This window comes from Puntigrus tetrazona, chromosome 3, assembly GCF_018831695.1.
Source record: "Puntigrus tetrazona isolate hp1 chromosome 3, ASM1883169v1, whole genome shotgun sequence".
Lineage (NCBI taxonomy): Eukaryota > Metazoa > Chordata > Actinopteri > Cypriniformes > Cyprinidae > Puntigrus > Puntigrus tetrazona.
Window position 1 is genome coordinate 4,411,424 of NC_056701.1, and position 16,572 is coordinate 4,427,995.

The 16,572-nt window shown below is 39.4% G+C and overlaps 1 pseudogene; it reads left to right on the top strand.

Annotated features, from left to right (window-relative positions):
• LOC122340499 overlaps window positions 1-16,572 on the top strand; it is a 32,870-nt pseudogene that overhangs the window by 3,240 nt on the left and 13,058 nt on the right.

The following is a 16,572-nucleotide window of genomic DNA, read 5'->3' on the forward strand; positions in this document are numbered from 1 at the left end:
TGGACAGTTGCTAATAGGGCTGAGGCAAATTTCACAATTAGCTTTGATCTCAATTTCGATACCGATTCGTTTGGCGATCAGGTGCAGTATGTGGGGAATAGATATCTCAATTAATGTTATAAAAGATATAGTGCATCCTGTCAATTTGTGCATAAAGTCATTCATTCAAACATGCATTTAAAGGATAGTTGATCCTAATATGAAAATTACCCCATGATTTTACTTTTAAGGGTGTGTAAATCAAGGGGTAAGCTTTATTTTTAGGTTAACTATCCCTTTACATGTTGAAGTAATATATATTTAATATATTTAATACAGTGCATGTATTTAGCTATTTAATATGTATTTTTCTAGCTAATTAGTAAGTTCAAGGTCATTGAATGGCTTTTAATAGGTACATATAATGTTGAGCAATAGGTTACAAGCATTTGAAACTCTTGATTGAATGAGATGACACATCTTTTGCTTAATTGTACTTTTTTTTTTTTTTAACACTGATGTTCGTCCGTGTTCATTTTGTGCTGTAACTATTAGTAAAGCAGAAGAGATGATCGGTTCACATTGGCTCCACGCCGCCGCTTCTGCCGAGGCCACAGCAATCAGACTTTTTCATATCATAAGCAGCAAAACGCGTGCGGTACATCAGGATAGTTCACCCAAAAAAGTAAAGCGTCTCAGTTACTCACTCTCGTTTCTTCTTAAACTCGTAAAGACCTTTGTTCGTCTTCGGATCGCAAAATAGGATATTTCTGTTAATCTCTTTTTGACACAGGAGTGCAACTGAAACATTTCCAGATCCAGAAACTAAGATCGGTAAAGCTGTTTTTGTGACATCAGTTGTTCAACTGCAATTTTACGAAGCTGCAAGAAGACTTGTTTCTATGCAAAGAAAACAAAAATAACGTATTCTTATAAGTTCATAAATTTGCGGTTGAACCACTGATGTCACATGGAGTGTTTTTCCGATGTCCTTTTTATTTTTTTACATGCAACCTACAGCGATTAATAGCGGTATTTTACTTCCACTTTCAAATGAATGGCAAAGCGGTTTAAAGTTTTAATTTGCGTTTTCCTCTCTTTGCTTTTAAATAGGACTTTGCTCTCAAATTGGCTCCAAATTCACGTCAGTTGCGTGAATGCAGTTCAAGAAACAACAAAATACGACATCAAGCTCGCTTAGCCTACTCTTAAATCATAGAACATTCAATTAACACAAAGAATAGTACCTTATGCGATACGCTATGCCTCATATAAAATGGCTGACACAAAGTTTAATTAGATGTGCAGTTAGGTGTGCAAACAAATAACCTACGAAACATGGAACGTCTTTCAGCAAAATTAATACGAATGCTTGGAAGCACAACATACACCTCCATGTCAAATAAAATAAAAGACACAAAGCTTAAATGAAGTAAAAATCAGCGAACATTTTGCAAACAATTAAATGAATAAAAAACATTGTAGTATGACCTTGAATAAATGGCAAAAGTCAGGGTTTTTTGGCTTTTAAAATAATGCCAAACGGGCGCTTTTGCATTTAGTTTTTAAACGAATCATCCGATATCGTCTCGTCTCTCGCTTCACTCTTTTTGTCAATCCGCTTGACGCACGTCTCCTCACGTGATGAATGAAATCTGATCTGTCATGCGACTGTCGTTCGGCGCGCTGCATTGAGCAGCCGTGTTCAATTTTTAATTGAAGTGTCTATAGTGTCTCTAACTGAAGTAAATGATTTTTTTTTTTTTTTTTTTTTTTTTTTTTACAACAGAAAATCAAGTGGTGGGTAACTGACGTAACCAGTGTTGCGGTTTCCCACTGGTAAAACGGTCAACATCTATTGACCAGCAGGCCTGGTTTGGATTCACCGATGCTTTTATCCAAACGACTTGCATCCTGCGTCACCCTGCACATGCTAAACTCGTAGCTAAACATTTTAAAATGAAAAGTCCACATTGTTCTTCTCCAAATAACAACAGAGTAAATCTAGCATGAATGAGCAACAGGCCAAACAACATGAGGTTAGGGCTGAACGATTGCAAAAATCACAATTGTTGATCATGTCCTTGAAATTGTTCATTAATTGAAATTACGTTCGTCGCAGTTTACATTGAATACATGTTTACTCGGTTGCTTAAAGCGAATGAAAATTGTAATCAAGCCTCAAGTGAAATGGTTCGTATTGGTTTCTTTTTTTAAATAAAAAAGATATTTTAATGCTATACGAAAAGTAAAATTAAAACGATGCAAAAACCTTTGAAGGAGTAGTTAATACTTTTAATGTAAATAACTGACCCATGTTATTTTTAGTTATATTCGGCTGACGTATGACTCAACTTGTCATACTTCAGTCAGAAGTCAGCCAAGAAGCCGGCACTCGCTCAGTTAGTCAGTTATGTTATAATTTTAAAGTGAGAAATATATCCGATTTACAGAGCTTCAAAATAATGGCTGCTATCCACAAGCTTTTAATTTTTTTTTTACTGTTCGCATAAAATAAAGTCATATACCCCTAGGATGGCTTCGGGGTGAGTAAAATATGGGGTGATTTTCATTTGTAGGTTAACTATTCCTTTTAAGATAACGTAGAAATAAGAAAGTGTTTTTTGAATGATTAATTACCACTTTGAACGATTGATTTAATTGTTGCATCCGTAATTGCGATTTAGAAATTGGATTAATTGCGCAGCCCTAGAGGAACCTACTTTACAAAAAGTCTTTTTGGTGGTTCACTTCAGCTCATATTTTTAGTAAAAATAATGACAAAACTTTAACTTTTGGGGGAACTAACAATTTTCGTTGTGTTTTAGTTTTCACACATTAGCTGAAAAAATAGTAAGATTCTTGGGTCTTAAAGTGATATCGGTTTATCAAAATAAAAATAAAAAAATCCAAAAAGAATATTTTAAGACAACCCCAATTGCTAAGGTGTGTTTAAAGCACTTTTTTTTTATCACGTTATGATGCTTCATGTTAAATCACTGTGAATCTTATCATTTACTGTGTGTGTGTGTGTGTGTGTGTGTGTGTGTGTGTGTGTGTGTGTTGCAAGAGAAGTCATACGCTGAAAAACGAACGGTTTAGGATTTATTTACCACTCAGATATTGATAGTAAATTTTTACTAAATAATTGCAAAGAAACGGCAAATGACACACTGATTTTAAATTAGACATTTTAAAGTAGACTGAAACGGTGATTTTATTGCAAAACATACTCCAATAACGTTTTATTTAAAATGTCCAAAAATCAGTTTTTACAGTGTAGATGGGCCGCTGAAGGCTTGTTAACAATCGGTCCATGTGTTAGCCTCTCTTTCATTAAGTGCACACTTCTCCGCAGCTGTAGTGTAACTGTGAGCGGCATTAGCTGTAGTTTGGACCGCTGGTGTGAGAACGGCAACACATGCACGTGTCCTGTAGTACGCATGCTAATTTGTGGGTTTGTGTTAAGTCGCTGTGGCCTTTTTTTTTGTTTTTCACTTTTTTTCTTTTTCTTTTTTTACCATTTACTGTTGTCGGAGACGGTTCCAGTGGGTGTGTTGTTTGCCAGCTGGGCGTTCCTCCTCTTGTTATTGTGAGCGTGTGGCAGCCGTGGGTGCGCTTTTATTCCAGCCGTGTTTGCATTAGTGTACATACAAACACAGCCAAGCGTGTAAACGCTGCCCTCCACCAGCTTCAGGCAGACGGCTCGCTGCGTGGTTTAATGTCTCGGCTGAAGCATGACTGATTTGGGGAAGGATGCTTTGGGGAGAACATCGCAAGGCAGATGAGACCGCGCGAGCCTGGATTCAACCACGTAGTGCTTTTGCAGAGACCCAAAGATACCTGATATTTGGGCTGATTTTTATTAGCGTTAATATGATGACTGATATTAAATTTAGTTTGTTTACCACCGTTTGAAACATTGAATTTTACGAAAATCGCCTTGAAGATTTATCTTGATTATCCTTTAAACTTTGCGTTTTCATCCGTCGAAAGCATTGTTAAAAGTGGTCCGAGCGATTCCTGCACTATTCAATACATAAAGGGTGCGTTTTATCCAAAAATAATAAGTCGTCAAATGCTTCCCCTGTGTTGTTACAAACACACGAAACTTTCACTCATCAACGCAAAGCATCAAAGTTTCGGTTTGCATGGACTTTCAACTGAGGGAGTGAAATTTGAGGATTCAGAAAATCTTTATTTGTGCCACGAATGCGAGTGAAAATCTTATGGGTCTGAAAAAACTTTAGATGAGTATTTAATGACAGAATTAAAGGTTTTGCGAACTCTTCCTACATAGCAAAGTCGCCAATAGATTTCACATTTGCATTACAGAAAAGTAGCATCATAAAAGTTTTATAAGCAGGTTTTTAAGGAGCACCTTCAAACCACTTTCACATGCACCTGTTGTTTTATTCAGTACCAGTAAAATATTGTTTATGACTAGTCTAATCAATCCAGATTTTTTTTTTTTTTTAGGGCATGCATTTTCAAATTATTTTATGCATACAGAATGCATTTTGTCAAATAAAATGCAGATGCGTTTTGCGTTGTCAGTAAACGTTATCTAGGTCATGTTTTTAAATGAAGTATGTGCAAATTCGTCTCCGTCTTAGTGCTATAAGCCATTGTTTATTGGGGCAACCGCTCCAAACTTCATAACCAGTGCTTCAACCAGCTGTTTTTAAAACCCAGGAACATGCAGTCTGGATTAGTGAAGTGTAATTCATTTCCATGCTTTTGACATGATTTACAGTTTATCAATATGTGCATTATTTCAGCTCGGGCCGATTCACATCTGGTGTTTGATTGGATCATTATTTTATTTGAAAACAAATGCACTTCGTTCTCTGTCTGTGCGACCGACTGTGTTGGTCTCACGGTGAGGAGGTAGACCAGACTGACAGGCAGCTGTTGGAGACTAGGGGGGGTACGAGGGCTAACAGATGAGCGGCTGGAGTGATTCTTATTTTTAGCTATGAATCTGAGCGCTTCCCGCTGAGAATAAGGAGACATTACAACGGCGTCGACTTCCTCACGCAGTTCTCAAACCAAAACAGAAAGTTGATTCTGTGTGTGCGCAAAGGGTGACCTTTTATTAGTCAAAACTTTGATTTCATTGTTCACACGAGTCAGGATGGTGAGTGAAAAGTTAACTGAGATGGGACAAAGCCACCGTTTAGACAGCAGGGTGATCTATTGATTTAATTACATGTGATTATAGATGGTGATAAATTTGATATCAATAGAGACTGTTTTCTAATTGACCAATTATTAATTTTTTGACCAAACTGATAAATCTTTTTTCTTTCTTTTTCTAGACTTTGTGTCCTTGTTTGACTTGGAAAACGATCTTCCAGATGAGTTGATACCCAATGGAGACCTGGGGCTGATGTCCATGCCCTCTAATGGCGACGGAGGGGTGGGGAGCCGGATGGGGGGCACCGTCCCGGACGCTGCTGCCAAACACAAGCAGCTGTCCCAGCTCCTGCAGGCAGGGAGCAGCTCTGGTCTGGCCGGAAACCTCAGCCCTCAGTCTGGAATGGGTGGCCAACTGGGTGCCTTGGGAAAGAGTCCCATGGGCCAGGGCTCACCCGGTCACCAGAGCCAACCCCCGAAGCCGGTCGGCAACCCTACCGGTCAGGGCAACAACAGTCCGGGTATGGGCCTCAATGCAGGTTTCAACCCGGCCATGCTGAACAGTAACAACCAGGCTCATGGACTCATGGGGCAGAACATGGCTCCGCAGGGGCAGATGATGAATGGCGTGATGGGGCCGGCCGGAAGAGGCAGGGCCGCTCCGGGGATGCAGTACCAGGGTCAGGCCATGCAGACAGCACCCGGCGCCGGGCAAGGGGTCAGCGTTTCTGGCAGTGTGTTGGCAGAGACACTTACCCAGGGTGCACCACAGATGGGGGCGCACAACGCCATCAATCCCCAGCAACCGGGAAACATGAACAAGGTAAGTCGCCATCGCTGTTTTTTTATGTCTTGGGTCCTGAAATGTTCCCTGCCGGTGTAATGATTATACGAGCAAACATAAATACAGATAAACAAATAGTTTCAGTTTCGACCAGTTTCATGCATGTGTAGTTTCAGTTTCAACCCATTGTTTCCACTGCTGCTAGTAGGGTAACTACTTGTGCTGCTAATGTTACTTGGATTTAAGAAGGCTTGCTGCATGATGGTTCTATGGCTATTTTGCCATTTTCCTTATCTGGTATGAAAATGAAAGCCTAAAAGTGACAGGAAATTGTGGGTTGTGTTCAACTTGAGGTGTGTGTGCAGTATGTGTGATGTGGTTTACAATGGATATTTTCAACCCTTATATAAAATTGAATGGGGGAGAAATAAAAAGGAAATAGAAACTTTTGAAAAATTGGATTTTAACTAGGGATGCACCGGAAATAAAATTCTTGGCTGAAGCCGAACAAAGTGCACACTGCACCAAAGACCGAATACTGTTTTTTTTTTTTTTTTTTTTTTTGCATTATCCCCCTATATTTTGCCAATTTATTTTCAACTTTTTTTTTTTAGTTTTGTCTAGCTTTTCAAAGACGAAAAATAAAAAAAGCAAAACTAATTTAAGTTAGGAAAACCATTTTTGAGACCTGGACATTTTTTTAAATATTCAAATACATGCAGCCTTGCTGAGCAGAAAAGAATATTTTGAAAACATAAAAATATTAATGACAATATTTGTTCGCATCACGTCATTGTTCGATTATGATTTATTCTGTCTTTTCGGCTATTTGGCCGAACACCAGAAAAGCTATTCTTCTTATTTTTGACTGAAATATATAGGTTGCAGAACAATCGGTGCATGCCTAATTTTGACTGGCCGTTTAGAAATTTCTGTCTGAAACCTTGTACTGCAGGCGATCGCTCTTGGCGTTTGGTTTGATTAAAATTGCAGTGGTGCTCAGTTACAGTACTTGTGTGAATTGGTCACATTTAAAGCAAAAATTTCACCCAAAAATATAAATGGTTTATCCAAGTTCTTTCTTCAAAAAGTAGTATAATAATGCAATGTCTCAAAACCGGTGTGTTACCTGGCGCTCAAAGAATCGGCTTTACCAATAATATATTGATCCATATATATCACCCAGCCCTACTTTGTGTGAAAAAGTATTCCTGTAGCATCGCATTTAATTAATTTGTCCGTTTGATTGCATTTACATGAATGGATTCTTAACAATAGAAGAATGTGGGGGGAAAAGCTGGAAATGAATTTCTTCTTTCTATTTTTAACATTCTTATTGTGAACAGTTCATCCATTGGTATATTTTTTTCATTTTGTACTTTACCGCTTGATCTCGATCGGTAGCTTCTCCAGCCAATGAGTCCCATTCTTAAAACCGACCTCAAGCTCGCATTCAGATCCTCCAAACAAGCGATGAATTGAACCGAGCCTCCTTGATCTTCTCAGACGCATGAAGGAGAGATTGCACAAAAGGTAGCTGTGGCTATCGCATGCGTCTGACTGTTGTGGTTTTACAGGAAACCCATCGGAAACCAGTGCGTTGATTGCACTGTGCTTTTTGTCACTCGTCAACGCTCTTGCATCGAGGTGCCGGGCCCGTATTGAGAAATCGGTCGCCCGATGGGAGCCTGCGACTGAAAATATTGCGACTAGCATCGCGCGGGCTGCCAGAGAGATCACGGGTTTCCATATCTGCCGTGTTTGTTCAGAGGTGAATAGATGTGCTGTCGGCAGTGCGGCGTGTGTTTGCATCGCACACAGATTACGAGAGTCACGAGAGCAGGTGAAGTGTGTGAGATCGGTCCACGGCCGAGTGCCAGCGCTCGCTTCCGTACCGTCGGCTCTCGCGCGTCCTGTTCAGAAGAAACCCGCTTCGGATTTTTCGCAAGTTCCGCGTTTTCGTTTGGTTTTTTTCTTGGGTTGTGTTCATGGAGCGATCCGGTTTGTCATCATAAAGACGAACTAATTTGATTAGATATTCTTTTGTTTAATAACAAAAGTGACATATGAACCGCGTCTTTAATCAAATGGAAATACGGCTAATTAATTTTAAAGCTGGGCGGTGGTGTATGTGGGATTTTCCTTTTCTGTTTATTTTGCGGTGGATGTATTTGTTTGGCTGTTAGTTGACAGAACTGATTTATGCTACTTGCACAAGAGGATCAGTGAGGTCGAAACTGCGGCGTTAAATTTGGCATAAAATAATTTAGGGTAGGGCGATAAATCGATAACGGTCTTTTAAAAAGTGTATATATAAGTTTGCTAAATGTCTGAATGTTTATGCGCTTAGTTTAAACGGTGGTTATCATAATTTAAATGCGTGCTACTCTGAAAGACCAACGATTTCTTAAAAACACAAGGTCAGAATAATTATTACATTTCACCATATAAAAATTAGCCCGCTACAATTCTTAAAGATGTTTTTTGATGGATAAAATGTGCATCTGCATCCTAACTCAAGGTACGACTATCAAACGTGCTTTTCTATGAGAAAACAATATTACTAATATTAGACAACACAAGTTTTTTTTGATTTATAACAATCACTGTAAAGAAGATATTGTAAGGAAAATAGTCTGCTTTCACCAACTTTCACTTTGGAGGAAAAATCTGGCTTTAAAATTTAAATTATATCACCTTGTCCTAATTGAAATGCGTGTTATTGCAATCTTACTGCAAAGAAATCACACAAATTTTTTTTTTTTACCTCAAAATTTCACTTTTTAAAATGTCCTAGCTCTTTTCCTGTCAAACCGTAATAATCTGGTGACACATGCTGGACGTTTTCAATAATGCCTTCAACAACCAGTGGACAAAACCAGCTTATTTCTTCAATTATAGTTATTTTCCAGCATTTTTAGTGTTCTAACCAATCACGCGCTATTTTGAGAGCATTAATTCATTGTCCAATTCATAGGCGTTCAGAAGTCGCCGCCGACGTAGATGGTTTTCTTTGTTCGGCACATGATGACTGAATTCTGTTTTGCAATTTCTCTCATCTTAAGTAACATTATGCAAGTGCGGTGTGAGTATAAGACTTAACACTCCACTTTTTTCATTGTCTAACTTCACTGAAGTTGAGAGTTACCGTTTTTGAATCCATTCAGCCGATTTCCGTGTGCTTAACATAGATCGTTGAAGCCAATAAGGCCAGTAGCATCACGTTCAAAAAGGACCGAAGAGTTTCAATATTTTTCGTATTTAAAACGTCACTCTTCTGTAGTGGATGATTTTTTTTTTTTTTTTTAATGTAAAATATTCTTTGCTCTTTTTTTTGTATCTGCCTTTTGAATAGAGGAAATGTAATTCTTATGAATAGTAACTTAATGTTGATCGAATTATGTTCAATTCAGATACAGTCTTATTTAAAACCTTACGCTGATTTTAGCATTTCCAGCCACAAAACAAAGTTAAAAAATAAATAAATGAGCAATAATATTCACACGTATTTTATTTTTTAAAATCTCATGTGAAATAGGCGTTCATGTGTACTCTATAAAAATGCTGACATGAGTAAATTTGAAAAACCATATCCTTCTTTTTTTTTCTTTTTTTTTGATTTAATTACTGCTGAATTTTAGTGTTTTTAGTCAATCCACAGACAAATACAAAGCATCGTGTTTTGCCACATTTAATTGAAAAACAATAATCACATCTTTTAGTTTGTCTATCAAATTTCACATATTTAAGTTGTATAATATAAAAATGGACATTTAGACATGTAGAAATGTTCGTTGTAGTATGAGCTCTGTTTATAGTCGCAACATGAATCTGCATTCTTTCTGAAAATGCCATTTAATTTTAAAACGGCCAACGAGGACATGGTACGCACAGCAACAGGAGTAAGTTTCGGTCCTGTGAGATTTATTTTGTTTGGATTTATGCAACAAAATAAAAGCCAATTGAGTTTCTTGTTACAGCCCGTTTTAAAAAAAAGTCACCTTAATGTGCAAGAAGGGGTTTGTGGCTTGCGTGGACGGTGTGTGAGAGCGGGAGAGCGCGTCAGGCAGCGGAGACATGTATTGCTCAGGACAGGGAGTTCCTCCGAATGGCACGTTCGGCAGCGGCTCGTGCAGCGCTAATGGCTGCAGGCTCGCATTAGTGACGGTGGGGGATGGGCCGGTTTACACACGCCGCTGGAGGAGCTCTGATCCGACGCTCCGCTGCAGAACCATGCTGTGACAGCATCACTGAAAAAGTGCTTTAAGTAACTCAGGTTTAATGCAGTTATTCGTCTATATGCACTTTGTTTAGTAGCAGTAAATAATAAACTTGTGGAGAAAATGTAATTAAAATTTTATATATATATTTTATTTTATTTTTACTGGTGCTAATCACATGCATGAAGGTTGTTCTGTGTGTATAGATGCGTGCACACGCACGGTATATTTTAGGAATATTGACGTTTGCATGTCTATATATTAATATGATTTTTATTACAAGTATATTTAGTAAAATAAATTAATAATTGAATAACTTCGCGGTCGGTAACTTTTGTTGTTAACAAATTAAAACCCATTCAGCGAAGCCAAACTAAATGGAACAAAAGTAAATAAATTTATGATTAAATGCCCTTTTGAATTAAGAAGTGTTTATTTTTCTTCATATATCCAAAAAGAAATCCGTTGCTTTACATTGTGAATTTATTACCGTTTACTTTTTGATCAAATCCATCCTTGGTGAGAATAAGAGGAAAATCTATTTAAAGATCTTGCCAACGGTAGTGTGCATTATCTAAAGGTTTAAATAGTTTTTTCATGAGGAGCAGACACTATTTTTCTCCTCTCAAGCGCTCCCCTAAAGGCAGGCTGGTCTCCGCTGCTCAGACGTGAGCGGGCGGATGTCACCGAGCAGCTGATGACAGTATCTTTTAGTACACTCTTTGACCTATGAATGTTTGGCTCGACAGCGTCTACGCTACACTGGCAGAGAGCGGGACCTCGTGCCTCTGTAACGCCTTGCCTGCTCTCTATGAATTTCAATTGAAGCATTACACTGGCAGCCCAGGTCGGTGAGGTTCACAGACGCTGATGTTTTTGGTTTTTTTCCACCCTCCATAGATGGGTCTTGCAACCGCTAACGGCCCGTTCGGGCAGCAGTACGCGCAGGGTTCGGTCCAGCAGATGTCCGGCGCTGGATTAAACGCTCAGATCCAGAACAAGGCAGCTCTTCCCAACAGCCTCCAGCCCACCCTGAAGGGTGCTTCCAGCGTGCCAAATCTGGTGAGTAACCCTCCACAGCTGGCTCCGGTTCAGTCCAGAACACTTCAAGCCTCTCTTGTCTCTGCGTCACGCATCTATTCAGCAGCTATTTATTCTTTCGAGGAGCTAATTGAAGTGCATGTTTACGTGCGACAGAACATGAGTTGATAAACTGGGTAAATGAAATCTAAAATTATTGCGTTTAAACAGTCATATTTAAAAATTGACCTTCTATAATTGATTGCGTAATTAGGTCAACAGAATATATTTATTTTAATTAGCTTTATTTTCTTTCTCGTCTATTTTTAAATGTATAGTATGAGCCCAGTAAGAGGTTTTTTTTTATGCTAATTGATTTCTGAGGGATCATGTGACACTGAAGACTTGGTGTAATGATGCTGGAAATTAATTTGCATCACAGGAACGAATAATGTTTAAAATCTGAAGAATTAATTTGCCAAAAAACAATAAACGCCACTTTAAAAAAAAGCGCCATCTGATGTGGAGTTATTTCCTTTTGCCAAGAAACAACTGTTGGGAGTTTAAACCTTTAATATATACATAAAATATTTCAGTTAATTTTAATTTTGTAAATCAGGTGTTTAATTTATTATAACTTAATCAAAAAACCCAACTGCAGTTTGATTGATGTTACTTGGAATATGAAATAAAATTTTGTTTTCTGGAAAAAAAAGAAGTAAAAATGGAGTTATATGGGATGTTGTGGCTGGACAGTTTGCAAATAAGAAATATTAAAACAGTCGTGTTGTTGAAGCCAAGAGAACAGAACACATTGTTTTGATTAAGGCGTAAAATGGCCGCTTAACACCTCAGCAACTAAAATCACAACTTCACAGCCTCTCATGGCTTGAGGCTTTCACTAACTGAGAATGATCAGAAAGATTTATTATTTTTTTATACTAACGACTGAAATTGAGCTTCTGTCTAATCGAAACCCTTCTCTCCAGCTGCAGCAGCAGGTGCCCTCGGTGGGCATGGTCCCGGGACAGGGGGTCTCTGCGGGCCCCACGGCCGACCCAGAGAAGCGCAAACTGATCCAGCAGCAGCTGGTCCTGCTGCTTCACGCCCACAAGTGCCAGCGGCGAGAGCAGGCCAACGGCGAGGTGCGCGCCTGCGCCCTGCCCCACTGCCGCACCATGAAGAACGTCCTCAACCACATGACCCACTGCCAGGCGGGGAAATCCTGCCAAGGTGAGAATCAAAAACAGAGCCGTTATGTTAATGTATAACCGGACTCCGGCACTTAACCCCAAGCTCTGAGTTTTATAGAAATCATGGTCCGTCATGTGCCATCTCCAAGCCGATCTGAAAGTGCTTGTGTATTCCTCCAGCTCTCGTTGGCCACAGCCATATTTCGGTGATGACTGTACATCTCAGTGTTGTTAAACTGTCTGGCCGGGCACTCGGGCTTCGTGTAAACTTGGGAAGTCGCTCGTGGCTCTTGTGGTCTCACTGTCTAAGTATGAAGGAGTCTGGAACGTCGAAACCCCTTTTATTCCTTAACATGATTTCATTTGGGCGGAGTGTTTTATTGTGGCGTGAAAAACAAATGTGGAGAAGTCATGCTCGTCCAAAGTGTTATGTCTGATTTATTAGTTGTGCTTGTTAAAATGAGCGTGATTATTTATATTGCTCTCGAACGCTTGGCTTACGATGCAGGAGGGACGTTAATATCGTAAGCCATTTTCCGACACTCATTCCGGACCCATTTTGCTCATTTCCACAGCAGTTTAAATAACAAAGTTGTCACAAAACTACATTGCTTCCAATATAGTCAACAATGCTGTATTTTAAATGTTCAATTTGACCCAAATTATTATTTCTGTGTATGTGTTGTCCTGCACAGAAGCTCATCGATTTGTTTAAACTAAAAAAAAGATTTAATTACCAATATAATGTGAATAGTTTAGGAGGGACCCTTAATAGTCTTCGATTTGATGCTCAATCAAATATTCGCAAGATATCATACCTTTTTGCCAACATCAGTGCGCTCAAATGTCTGATTTCACTTAAAACTACTATATTAAGTTAATATAGAGCCCATTAAGAACACAAAGGAAGATAGTTTGAAAACGTTTGTAACCAGGCTGTTTTGGGTCATAGTACTTTTTTTCCCAGCCTGGTTACAAACTTTATTCAGAATATCATCCTTTGTGTTCAGCCGAACAAAGAAATTCATACAGGTTTAGAACTACCCGAGGATGAGTAAATGTTGGCAGGATTTAAATTTTTGGATGAACTATTCCTTAAACTGTCAATTTAATCAAGCATTTACCCTGTTGTATCTGTGAGGCATCGGTTATACATTTTGCCTGTGTTGACATCAGTATTTATGACTATCGAATGTCTGACTTGACTCGTGGTAATGCGTTTTGCCCCCAAAAATTAAGATTCGACTATCAGGCAAATATCGGCAAGATTAGAAAATTCTTATTCGACTGTCAAAATCTTTAGTTTGCGGCCACCGCTAGTTTTTTAGTTGTAAAAATGTTGATCGTTAGCAACATTTAATACAAACATAATGACAGCCCAGTAACATAGAAAACATTTATCTACCTGCTAACTTGTTGCTTTTCTTTTCAAAAATCGCATTTTTATACTAATGTACATCTGAAGGGCGCTGTATAAGGCAGCTCAGCGCTGCTTCGTATAGAGGGTGACCGCTGTCTTTCTGGTTTTTCGTAAGTGTCACCTGGAATCAGTGTGAATTAGCATTTTCATTTCAGCCCATCTACTGTTTTTCTTCAGACCAATTACATATACTTAATTTTTTGTTCCGCTGAAATGAAAGGTTTATGATTTTATTCAGTTGACGTGTGAAGGTGTCCGATTCATAGTTCCTGCCATAATGTTAGAGTTCAGGATGTTAACAGACATAGGTGTTGTTTCAAAACAGCGTTGCTACCTAAACATGTAAAAAAAAAATTATCAACGATTTCAAGACTCCAAGTATTTAAAGAAATATTCCCCTTTTCCCCAGTAATCAACCACCCTGTAACATCCCCGTCAACCGTATAGGCAATCATTATTCATCATTTTTATTTAGGTTTTGTTCATTTAGGTTTTTCAGATGATTTTACGTGTGTGGTTGCTGAGGCATCGTCATTTTTAATGATTTTTTCCCCCCGTTTCCACAGTGGCTCACTGCGCCTCCTCTAGACAGATCATCTCGCACTGGAAGAACTGCACCCGACACGACTGCCCCGTCTGTCTGCCCCTGAAAAATGCCAGCGACAAGAGAAACCAGCAGAGTAAGTCATACCCTCATTTAAAATAATCCACCTGCACCGATGTATTCTTTATATAAGCAGGATTTTGACCATTTTTTCATAGATCAAGGTTACGCTTCATGCAACGTTGCATATAAAGCAAACAATCAAGTTCCTAGCACCATCAGTGGAGTTAATGACTGAATCTCCAAAATGACTAAATATTTAGCCTCCTATTAGGGTCATTGAAAATTGTTGGCAATTTGATCAATGCAAAAAAAAATTTTTAAAAGTATAAAAACTATCCAAGTGAGTTTAAACATATGAACTCAGGTTTGTTAATACACTGAGTGTGTGTTAGCGTCTGATGCTTTGAGATACGAGGTGCGTTCAGATGAGTGCTGCCACCTGTAGGTCGCGTCTGCACCTCGGCTGCGCTCTGAATGTGAAAGCATGAGACCAGCAGTGGATTCCGGCAGGCAGCGGGACTGTAATCTGACACTGCGGGGGAGGGGCTCCACCCCTGGTTTTTCACAGGGGGGCAGGACGCACAGAGCTCGCGCTCTCTGATTGGACAGCCGCTCACTGACTCGTTTAAATCCCCCTGTAGTGGCAACAGAAGCACGCTCTCTGTGTCTCTTGCAGTTCTGCGCTCTGCCGCTGCTCGAAGTGCTCCGCGTTTGCAAAATGGCTATTTCACTTCAGCCGCTTCTGTTTCCAGATCAAGTGGGATTACTGAAAGATTGCAGTAGAAAAGATTAATGAAATGTGTCTGTTTTGTTTCAAGGCAAGACAACCCAGATGACTAGGGGGAAATAAAAACCTGATGGTATCAAGAAAATCTACAATTCTTAATGTAATGAATAAACTGGGGAAGCATCGCAGTTTGATTAAATTAAGAATTGTAGACTTTCTTGTATTGCATGTTATATTTTTATATGCAACCTAATGATTTCACCCTGTTTTAGGAATAAAACGCTGTATAAATAGGGTGAACTGTATATTCATAAAATTCCTGTGCGAAAACCTTTGGAATATTCAAATAGAACTGGTTTGATTCAACGCACTATTCTTCTGTTTGCAGCGATGCTGAGCTCTCCTAACACTGGCATGCAGGCTCCTCTGGGCCCGGTGGGCACGAGTCAGCCCGCTACGCCCGCCATCAGCGGTGGCACACACATAGACCCCAGCTCTATGCAGCGGGCGTATGCGGCTCTCGGCCTCCCGTACGGGAACCAGCCGGCTGCGCAGACACAGGTCGCGGGACAGCAGCCCACGCAGACCCAGCAGCAGCAGATGCGCTCCATTCCTGCACTAGGTAACCATTTCAGTTCGCGAAGGAAATGTAACAAAAATAAAAATTTGAGGAAGAGCTAAACGCGTGTCGTGAGCAATACAGCGTTCCATGTTCATTATTAACCTTGAAAGCTGCTTTCATTCTGTAACTTCATCTTGCATGATATTGATTACTGTGAGCCATTTACTAAACATGCAGACAAGTGCAATAGAAATCCTATTGCATAATTATATCTACTAAATGCAAATATCTTCAAACATGCCCACAAGTGCATCTGGATTTTTTTTTTTTACTCAATTACTTTTAATGCGGTTTATCAGATATTTTTAAACAAGCCCAAGAGCATCAGAATCTTTGTGTGATTAAATTTTCTAAACGCACAGGGAAAAGTCTAAATCGGCATCATGGTCTGTGAACGATAGTTTTGATTGCATCTGCTGTCGGTTTGCATTGAAACGTCATGCTGCTTCTCATATTGTGTACCCCTTGTCTGGTTTCCCGCAACATCTTCAGGCACTAACCAGATGAACATCGGCGGTAACGGTATGGCCGATCAGACGAACCTTCACACTGATTCCTCTCTCCCCTCATCCCTCAACAACAAGTGAGTCTCTTCACCTTCACCCTTCGCCTTTTAACCTCTCACACACGCTGAGTCCAGCAATTTAAGAGAGCAAACAGGGTCGTTGTAGAAAGATATTACAGCGCTTCTGCGGCGGTAAGTGGTTATGTTGAAGTCTGAGATCGTAGAAGGGAAAAACATTTTTAAAAAGTCTAAAGGACTATACTGAAACAAATTGAACAAATATTTTAAGCAAAATGTCATCTCGCCAGTCATTTAATTGATTTCTAAATAAAAGTGAGTGATTTTAGCTAGAAGAA